This window comes from Aegilops tauschii, chromosome 3 (genome assembly GCF_002575655.3).
Source record: "Aegilops tauschii subsp. strangulata cultivar AL8/78 chromosome 3, Aet v6.0, whole genome shotgun sequence".
Taxonomy (NCBI): domain Eukaryota; kingdom Viridiplantae; phylum Streptophyta; class Magnoliopsida; order Poales; family Poaceae; genus Aegilops; species Aegilops tauschii.
Genome location: NC_053037.3, coordinates 603998006 through 604009656, shown reverse-complemented (window position 1 = coordinate 604009656; position 11651 = coordinate 603998006).

The window sequence follows — 11651 nt, the reverse complement described above, 5'->3', positions numbered from 1 at the left end:
GATCTGGTGGGGATTAAAAATGAATAAACCTAATTAGTTTAATCAGAGAAGGGCATAATGGTCCAGGGTAAAATATTCTGCTTTCAACCGATCGCGTCCACGACCAGAACCACGTCTAGATCCAGTAGGTCAAGTCCTTGTTCTCGTCCTCTTCCTTCTGTTCGACGAGCCCGGCGAGAGGAACAAATTCACCGTCGTCCTCGTCCTCCCCCTGGTACTCTTCACTATAAAAGACGTGCCCGGCGGCAGGAAGAAGATTAAGGCGTGACATCTGCGGCGGCAGTGTCGGCGGCGCTATAGGAACTCCCTCCCCCCCCCCCCCCCCCCCCCCCCCCCCCCCCCCCCGCCGATCCCATCGCTTCCGGACTTGCATCCTAAGGTATGAATCGCCCGAATCTCAACTCCTCCCTGTTTGATTGGCCCGTTGGAAGTGACTCTTGGAAGGAACTCCAACTTCCACATGGATGGATATATCAGATCGTGCAGTTCAACGGTCACTTCATCGCCATGGACCACGACATGAGGATCTATACTCTGCGGTTGGCCCCTCGGTTAGGCCTGCGGGAGATATCAATGCTTGTTCTGAAAGTAGGCTTGTTTTTCTTGATGCTGCAGGAGATATCAATGCCTGCGGGAGATATCGCCATACACTTACTTTGATTTTTAGCCTGCACTTCCTACTTAGATTTGTTTAGTCATCATCGATTTAGGTTTCCCCAGTGCATGCAATTCAATTTAGAATTTTTCATCATCCATGGTCACTTCACTAGTTTATGGGGGACCCAGTTTATGGACGTTTATGATCGTTTGCCATAACATGTACAAGGAGCAAAGTTTAAAATTCCACGCAAGATTTTCTTACTGGGTTTTGCATGCATTTTTGTTTGTCCTTTCAGATTTTTATTCATCAGAATTGTGATGCAGGAAGACATGGCGGATGTAAGTCATGAGTCAATGATGGAGTACTATCATATTGCCAACAAGATGTTTAATAGTGAGGATGAAGGTTATACATTCTATAACAAATATGGTCTTGAGAAAGGTTTTAGTGTCCGGAGAAGCTATGTCGAGTGGGATGGATCCAACAGCCATATAATTTTATGGAAATTTGTGTGTAGTCGTGAAGGGGTTCGTGAAGAGAAGCACATGAAGAGAAAGATGGAAGATAGAAAGAGGAGGCCACAGAGTATAACTCGTGTACGGTGTAAAGCTAAATTGGTGATTGCAAGACAGGAGGAAACACGTCAGTGGTTTGTGAAGGATTTCATCGATGAACACAACCATCCTCTAGCCCCACGGGATCTGTCGTGTCTTTTGCGTTCACATAGAAGAATTAGCGATGAGCAAAAAGCAGACATTGCAGACATGGAAAAATCTGGGATCAGAAAACACCATATTATGGATATTATGTGCATGCAATACGTGGATATGATGAGGTTGGATGCATTATGAGGGACATTTACAATTTCTGCCATGCTAACAAGCAGGAATCAATTGCTTCCGGGGATGCTCAAACGGCGATCAATCACATGGTGGCGAGGCAAGAGCGAGATTCAATTTTTTTTCTTCAGGTACTTGGTTGATGAAGCTGGCAATCTGAAGGGTCTGTTCTGATGTGATAGTCAATCCCGAATTGACTACGAGGCTTTCGGAGATGTTATTGTTTTTGATAGCACATACAGAACCAATAAGTATAATCTGCCACTTGTGCCGTTTGTCGGGTTGAATCACCACCGCAGCACTGTTATTTTTGCATGTGGTATCATTTCACATGAAACAAGCCAGGCATACGAGTCGATGTTACGGACCTTTTCTGATGCTATGGGACAGAAGCGTCCTATATCTGTGATCACCGATGGGGACCTTGCAATGCAGAGAGCAATCAGGGTGGTGTGGCCTAACTCAAACCATAGGCTCTGTATATGGCACGTTCAGCAGAACATTGTACGTCATCTGCACGATGACGCGGTAAAGGAGGAATTCAGATCTTTCATATATGATACATCTTCCATTGAAGAGCATGAGAGAAAATGGTTACACTTCTTACAACAGAATAAGTAACAAGTGAGGACTCCTGGCTGCATCAGATGTATAAGATGAGAAAACTGTGGTGTGCTCCATATCTTGAGGGTCGTTTTTTCCTAGGATTGAGCAGCAATCAGCGGAGTGAGAGTTTAAACTCGGCGCTACATACGCATCTTGAGGCTAAGATGACGTTGTTTCAAATGCTAGAGCACTATGAGCGTTGCCTTGTGTCGCGACGCTTGAATGAGGCTCTCCAAGACATTGATGCCTTGCAGTCCGTTCCGTTCACAGAGGAAAATGCTTCAAGTCTTGAGAAACACGCCGCAAAAGTTTTCACTCCCGTTGTGTTTAAGTTAGTCTTATGGAGCATAAATGTTGTAAGAAAATGTGAGATCAGAGAGGTACTTGATGCAGCAGAAGTTATCACATACGTTGTGTCTAAGAAGGAAAGAATGGATAAAAAGATCGAAGTGCGCATGGAGTCGAAGGAAGGTCTGCTTCGCAGTATCAGTTGTTCTTGCCGCAAATTGGAATGCGTAGGCACACCATGTTCCCACATATTTTACATATTGGAAATTTTACAAGAAGAAACACTGCCCAGGTGTTGTGTTCCCACTAGTTGTACAATGAGTGCAAAATGTGCATTCGCACCGACCAAAAAGAGCGAGATGTATGAATACTCTGCAACCCTACAAAGGTAACGTAAGTTAAGAAATTTTAGTCACGCAGCATGTTTCAAGGCATGCCACTCTGATGAGGCGTTTCAGCATCTAAAAAGGGTTTTGGAAGGACAAGATGTTTACAAGGGATCAACAAGTGAACAAGCTGATAGCAAGGGATAACCTAATCTCAGGTAACAGCATTAGGTCTGGCCCGTTGATGCCACAATCGGCTAACCTTGATGGTGAAGGTTTCGATAAGGTTCTCGATCCCGTGCATGTGCCAGGCCGAGGTGCTCCGAAGAAAAGGCTACAGGCAAAGATGAAGAACACAAGATCACATGGTAGATGTAGCTATTGTCATGAGGCAGATGGTCACAATCGACGTACGTGCGCCAAATTGATAGAGGTACCTAATATGTCGTAATTTAATGTTTGCATGTGTCCAAATATATTCCATAGCATTAATTATATCCATGTGTTGTGAAACCAAGAACGGATCTCCGTCAACCTGGCCATCTTGACCTGGTCGCCGCCGGCGATCTGCTCGATCTGCTGCTCCATCGAGGTTCTTGCGTGGATGGAAGAGGGGGGGGGGGGTGTGGATGTGTAAGAGGAGAAGAGCAAAGTTGCGGCCGCGAGAAGGACGAGAATGATGCGGTGGACTTGGAATGCAGGAGAGGGAGTTGTAATGGCGAATGAAGAGGGGAAGGACGATGGCGGCGGTTTTGCATTGGACGAGAGAGGCGGCGGTTTTGCATTGGATGAGAGGGGTTGGCAAATTTTTACTATGACTAAAATGCCCCTAGATTGAAAGGTGTCCCCACAATGTCATTAGTACCGGCTCCGCAAGTTTTAGTACTTTCGAATACTTTCATCTGAGTACTTTCGAGTACTACGTATATGTGTGCGTTAGATTGAGACAAACGAACGGCTCCAAAAAAAATCCAATAATGTAAAACTTGTATACGTAAAGGAGCTCTACTAGGTTTGCATGTTCTTGCCCCATAGGTGTTCTTTCAAGTCAGTGGGTCTATTTTTTTTATTTGTGATTCCTGCATATTCCGCTGCTACACTTAGGCCATTCTTTTAGCTTTTCACCGATCTTTGTTGTTTGATAATCTAAAAGGAGAATTTCTTCCAGGAAGAAAAAATGTATTTCTCGCCATGGTTGGGGATAACTACGCATGGACAAATATGATCGGATGATGAGTAACGTTTTCATAATGCAATCTATTCATAACTATTGGTCTTCATTGTCAGTCGTAATTTTAATTTATATGCATTATTATCTCAGCCCCACCTCTTTTAGCATATTGCACATATTTGCTTCAATTTTCGGAAAGGCGATCTAGGCAAATTTCCATCGTGTTGTGTTCAACCTTTCTAATGATTATTGGAACAATCATATTACTACATATACTAATTGGTGCTAATCTCAGAAAACTTTTGATTGGAGAATGTGCTTTTTAGGATAAACACGCCAGGAATTTAGGTGCCAAATATAAATATGGTGAATAGCACATACAATTCTTTATTACTATTTGTTACATTCTTCTGCTCTATGCGCATCTCTTCAATAGGTATATCGGAACAAATGTGCTGCAGCAATGCACGAGGAATTATCTAGTATATATCACAAGCTAGGAGCCTTGACGAAGTCCACTTTATATTAAAAAAAAGCAGTCAGTTACTGTTTGGGGATGAATTAAGAACTGGCGCTAATCTAGCGTTGGATCTCCACGAAACGGTATCCTCGCATCTGGGCCGTTGCTTATCTGAAGGTGTTGCGGTGCCTAACTGAAGATGGCTTGCTTCCTCACACCGCCGCCGCCGGACTGCAGCCACCCGACTCCCTCCTCTGCCCTCGACGACGTACACCCACCGCCTTCCTCTCCTTCCCGCCTCCTGGTATCCGAGGTCTCACAAGCGCGTCTAGTAGGAGGTGTGGTGGCGAGCGCGTGGGGATGATGGAGGACGTCGGCTCCGGTGACGCGACAGTGCAAAGCAGCCGATGTCAAGACCCCATGACGCCGCCAGATCTGTCCCCGCCGCCTCCTTCACGGCTGGGGAAGCCCACCTCATCTTTCTCAAGGCCCACTGCACGTTGGAAATCCCCCATGGTAGTTTGTTCTTTAACACTGGATTAATCACCTTACTGTTACCATGCCTGCGCTCCTCTAGATTGGACGGAACGGAATACCTCGCTTCGTAGATGGCGTATGCGTATCACCGTTATTCCTATTTAATCTTCTCACTGCATATGTTAGTCATGTTATTATATAGTTGAGTGTTAATAATTGTCTCACTGTATATGTAGCCTGTATAATTTTGTACTGCTAAAATAGGCAGTGCATTTGTCTTGAGTGTTTGAGAATAGCATAAGTGATGGCAGGCGGCATAGGGCTCATGGTGGTCTGTGTAGTAACTTTGGACTGTAAAACGCGTGGAGATTGCTGCCTGTTCGTACGGTACTTTGGCATGGACAGTCAATGTGATCCGCTATTCTGCATTAAATTATATATAATCTACATATGGTAGTATAAGGGGTCGTGTACATTACTCCAAATGGATGTGAGCAGGTGGGTTTGCTTGGGATAAGGTCATAAGACTCGCAAGAATGGACGAGCACACTTCAAAGATATCGGTTCCTACCCACTATCACTTCTCTGATCCACTTGTCTTGTTATGCAGCACCTATTTTAGTGCTAGATACATCCGTTTTAGCGACAAGTAATATGGATCGGAGGGAGCAGTCAACATGATTCAACATGTGATTTTTTCTTCTAATGATGCAACTTGAACTCAGCTTACTTCCTATGCGGCTTACTTTCTTTGTCACCTTCGGTCCTTATTGTTTTCTTGTAAATGGCTGGATATAAATGGATCCAATGTTTTTCCCTCTAGAACTAACTTGCAGAGTAGTATCATGGAAATTCATGAAATTCATATTCTCTTCAGGTGACAAGTTATGTTATGGAAACTGAAGACTTGTTTGTGCCTGTTTGGGTAAAAAACTACAGTGAGGAAAGAAGGAAGAACTGGGTGCCGTCATCGTCTGATCTCAAACTACTTTCGCTCAATCGTCTTAAACAGCAACAAGCTTGTGAGGATAACCGCAAGGTGGCTGTGAAGGATGTAAGTTGGAGGAAGAAGTGGGTGGCGGCGTGGATGGATGTGGTGAGTAGGAAGAAGTGGTTGTCATATACAGACATAATCATCATGGTCATGCTTGTCATGGCCGCCATCCCGCATGACGAGGACTACCACGACTTTGCTGACCAACGCACACTTTTCCTTGGTAATTAACCTCTGGTTCACGCTCTCTGTCCCATCATCAGTTTGCCTTTTGAAGAGTAGATTCAGCTAAGTTACGCTCCATTCGGAATAAATGATTCTGATTGTCAACACCGAGTACCTGTGCCCTCTGCATATAGAATAAATCATGAACATTGTTTTTCTGTGCAAGGAAAGTCTGGGGTAAAGTTATATGGTTTAATACTCTTGATAATAATGAATAGCGTTTATGCCTTATTTGCAGGGATCCCTAATACGCTGAATGTGATCTCAACAATCCCCCTCTTTTTTGTCGGTCTCGCCGGGCTCATCCTTAACCACTGCAAAAGCTATTTTAGGCTATGGTGCAGACTTAATGCTCATGCTAATTTTGGTTCCTGTTTTAACTCGAATTAAGATTTGAAGCACTCTAATATTTATCCTGCTGGCAGGTCACAGGGGGATCTCTACACACTCTTTGCTGGTGTCAGTGCTGCTGGCTTTGGTTCATGCTATTACCATCTCAACCCAGAAAATGGCACCCTATTTTGGCACAAATTGCCAGTAAGTCTTCCCTAGACCTTCTATGCGGTAGATATAACATTCAGCACCATGTTTGTACATAAAATTGCTTGGAAAAGAAAAAGCGGCATAAATTCACCCTTTTCTTGTTCCTACTTTTGTGACATTTAATATACTGAAGGATGACATATTGGTCTATTTGTCAAGATGGTGACCACTTTCACATGTTTTGAGGCCATTTTCATTATTGAAAGTTTTGATGATTGGGCAAGAACAAAGTCCCTTGCATCAACAAGCTACTGGTTATGGGCAGCAGGTTAGTGTTGTTTCTGCTCAATATAATGCATGCATTTTCATTATTTGTGTAGGTTGCTATTTGTGATACTGGGTTTTTTTATAGTTAGTTTTCTCACAAGACATGAACTTATGGTAGCTCTTACTGAAAGTGCAATCTAATATGACCAAAGTTATACAATCTGATCTTTTTTTCTGTTCAAAATAATTTCAGGATTGTACCTCCTTGCTAGAGTAGAAGAGGTTGCGGACAAACAAATTTATAGGTGGACTCTTCAGATTGTTAGTGGGCATACTCTTGGTCATTTATGTGTTTCGATGGTACCTCTTTTTTTGATTCTCATGTTAGCAGAAAGGACAAGGACAATTGAACTAGAAAGGTATGCATTGATAATTCCATAGACTGCATGATTATCTGTACTTCTAGTTTTTTACGTGTTAAGTGGAATTTGTTTCAACTGCGCACACTAGTTTTTACCAAACTTAATCTGGTGAGCATCTCTCCAACAAATACTTCCCTCCTTCCTTTCTGAATCTTTGTGGTTCATCATTCATTGTAGTTTTGGTAACAATTTCACCACATTAAGGTGGGATTTGCTCGTGCAACATGGTTTTTTGTTTGTGTGGTGAAGGGCATGTGCTTCGAGATGGGGAGTGTGACATCCATGATCCACACAATATATTTGAAGCATTTATTGGATATATATTTATTTAACAATCATCGAAAAAATTGTTAACGCCACTGTCTTGCATAATTTTACAACAACAACAAAGCCTTTAGCACCAAACAAGTTGGGGTAGGCTAGAGCTGAAACCCATAAGATCTCGCAACCAAAGTCATGGTTCTGGCACATGGATAGCAAGCTTCCACGCATCCCTATCTATGGCTACTTCCTTGGTGATTCATTTTCTTTTGGGTTTCATCTCCATAAGAGTGGCTGAGTTTTGACGTTGGCTCGCCAAGTCTCACAACCCTCCTCCTTTACCTGGGCTTGGGACCGGCCACTGTCTTATAAGTTTGCCATGCATTTTTCATTGCGGTTTCGACTATGCAATGTTTCATTGCTTTCATTTGCTTATACGTTTTGTCCATCACCAGAGTTTCCATTGGTCTGTAATTATATTGTAATTGTTATGCTGACCAAGCTGTTCTAATAATACTCTCATGTATCAACTATTCAACCATATGCAGTGCATGTTTTATGTCTTGTAGGGTACAAGTGAAGAGTATAATTTTGATTATTGCATGATCTGACAATTTTCTTCATTTCAGACGCATGGTTCCAGTGGATCATCAACTAAATCTTACTTCCATGGTCTGCTTATTGGTGCCCAAGATGATCTACCTCTGGGTGCCCATGATACAGGTATGATAATCTGTCGATCCATGTCTGAACAAATAAGGGTCGCCCCACATCTTGACCATGTCGCCACTTTGATCAGAGGCCCAACACTATACTCATCTTCACTAACCTCCCACGACAATTGATGCATTTCATGCCATATTATGTGTATTATATTACTCCCTCTGATCCATAGTAAGTGTCGCAGCTTTGAACTAAGACTGAACTAACCTTAATACACTGATAACTTTACTTCCATGTGTCTTCTACATCTACTATGCCTTCTCCATGGTTTATATATAGTTTACTAAGATGTGGCTCTCTAGCATACGTGTCATTCTTGCTTTGATATTTAATTTTTTTTCCATAATCTAATTGACTTCTTTCCCACTCATGCAAACTAGGATGTGTTTTTTCATGCGTGACTTAGGGCTAGTTCTTTTGGGGCTTATGGGTGGCTGCCAAAATAAGCTGCCCCCTACCCAGCTTACTGACCATGTTGTTGCTTTGAATCAGGTTAGTGTCACCATTTGCGAAATCAGCATTCTGATGTGGGAGTTTGGTGCTCGTTCTGTTAATCAGGCAAAGATCTCTGACGATCAAGCAATGTTAGAAACCCCAATTCGTGCTTGGGAGACTCTGTCACGAATTCATGGCCTTTGGGGGATGGACATTTACAAGAATAAGGTGCTTCAGTTTTTACAGAGTGAGCTGTCGGATGAGTCCTTTCTTGGATTATGGGACCCGCCGGGTGTTGGCAAGACGTGACTTCTTTCACTCATTGCTGCTAGCTATGCCGATTCATTCCGTCACATCTTATTTCTTGATGGTGGCAGCAGCGTGATAGTTATGCAACATCATCTTGATTCTTTCTTGAAATTGGATTGGGAGACGATGTCGGCGTTAGAGGAGCATTGCCGAGCTAAGATCATCACTGACATTCTAGTGCAAGACAGTTTTTTGCTTCTATTAGACAACGTTTATGATAGACCCTACCCAGACTTGGTAGCTGTTGGTTTGCCGATGCCTCTTGGGTGTCATCTAAAGGTTGTTCTTACATCAAGGAGACAGAGGGTGTGTGGATTCATGGGATGCACGATATCAAATATTGTGCAGATGAAGTGCCTCGGGGACGAAGATGCTTGGAGACTTTTCAAGTACCATGCGGGAGTTGAAATCACAGAAGCTGATGCTGAAATTTACGATTATGCAAAACAGGTGTATTTCTGTAGAATACTTTATAGCTATACTTTTAATAATTGTTGGTGCACTAATTTGTAACTTACTTGGTACTAGATGGTTCGGGCATGTGGTGGGTTGCCTAGAGGCATACGTGCCCTTGGCAAAGGCGTTGCCCGAGTGACTGGTAGTGGTAAGGATCTATTTGCTTGGCAGTTTGCATACAGGCAAACCATGGGAAGAATTCGACATCCCGAGGAAATGCCAGAAATAGCGTATGTTCTGGTCTAGGTAAGTGAAAACTGTGAAGTTGTGATAGCTGATAGTACATGCGCAAGTGCTCAAGAACCCCTGGCAAAAAAAATGTGTATTTCTGAAGGGAAAAGCACTTGGTAGTAGTTCTCATTGCAAGGCTTGAATAAATTCCAAATGGATGTCTTCATCTTGGTGAAGTAATCTTCCCTTCCTGTAAATCAGTCCAGAGTTTGTTTAGCATTAGAGTTCAGGAAACCGTTGGGATTCATGTCCCTAACAGTTCTTCATATGCATTTTTTTCATTTCCTGCTCAAACTCCATGTTGGCCTCACCTGGGTACCGTGTCCAATGGATAAACTTGCATGGGGGATTTCCTTCTTAGAGCTTCAGGAGTTGCATTTGGTATCAGATTTTTTTGTTGATATATTCTTCTTGAGGACAATTCAAGCCATTAGATGTAAAACACTGAGAGAACACATAACTGAATAATCTGTGTTAGGTATAGCTGTAACTTTAGCTGCACCAGTATTGGCAGGATATGAAGTTGCAGGATCAGTAGCCTGCCTCTCTAAATCTTGCATCTGAATCCAGCGGATAGACTTTGGTGAAAGATTTACTCGCACAAGTTGTAGTAATTTGGCGGCACATTTTATATGGCTGAGTGTAAAAAGGAGTAGATAGCACAAGCCCTGGGATCTGTGTGACATTTGCAGAGCACTCAAAGAGGAATCAAGTGCCCTGCACACAAGTGCATGTAATTACTATTTACTCGCCTTGTAAACTAATATAAGATCTTTTAGATCATTAATTTACAGAAGGAGTACTTGATAGGCCTAGCCTCTGCTTTAGCTTTGCAGTTGATTTCACTCTGGTATGTGTTCTTCTCTTTTATGACTGCTCATGTGAAGGACGGCTGCTCTGGTTTCAGGCAACTTGTGCGTGGATCATAGGAGCTGTGGAGATATGGTTGGACTTCATTTCTTGTTGCTGTCACAGTCAGGAGTTGAGGAGTCCAAATGGCGGCAGTTTGATGCTTACTTGTGAATATGGTGTGATATGTTTGAGGATATAATGCTAATACTTTCTAGTATGTGTTTTCTTGACTTGTCTGTCTTCTGATGCGTAAACACAGAGCGGAACACCTTCATGCTGCAATGGGAATGCAAGAGAAGAACAAACTTTTTGTGGATGCTAAATTCTGTGTTTGTTTTGTTTTGCTGTCTGCAGTCTGTCTCATTCTGTCATTCGTCTTAGAACTTTTGCCCGTGAGCACTCTGGGCGGTTGGCCTTTTTGATATTACTAGTAAGTGTGCACGTGCAACGCACGTATTATCATGTGAAAAATTATCATCATTCCTTCTAGAGAATAATGAACAAAAATATAGTGTGCTAACACAAGAGAGGCAATATAGACGTTTAACAATGTTGTGATACAAAAAATGTCGCTTGGACTAAAAATGAGTGAACATATTTGTCATCAATCATGAGTAAACCGGCAATGTTCGAGGGAAAATTTCAAAGAAGTATATCATGATTTTCTATTTTTCTTGACCAAATAATTTTCTAATCCTTGCCAACAATGATTGACAAGTGGTATAGACATATTATCTTATTGTGATTAACAAGTCATGTGAATATAATTATACATTGGTATTATGATTTTTTTTTTCAAAAATAGAAGGCATAACCATGAAGAAATCGATGCACAACAATAAGTATTTCTAAAGGACACCACCAGTTCACACACATAAATGATATACATGTTTAGAAACATAACAAAAATGAACATGACTATACTGAGTAATCATGCACGCAGGCATGGCACAGAGGGAGTACAAATGATCCCTTCATCTCTAAAGAAAAGGGGGAATGTCCAAATCAGTTCTAGAACACATAGTCATGGGGTACAAATGTTGAACCTACTGGCAAAACTTGTGCCTGTCTGCTGAGCACATCATTCATTATATTCGACTCCATTCTCTTAGAACAAATCTAGAAGAATGGAAACACAAACCAACTCATGCACACAAAAAAAAGCTCATTGCCTCTCAACGCTATTCGTATGGATGTTCTTTTTCAAAAAAGTCCATTTTACTAC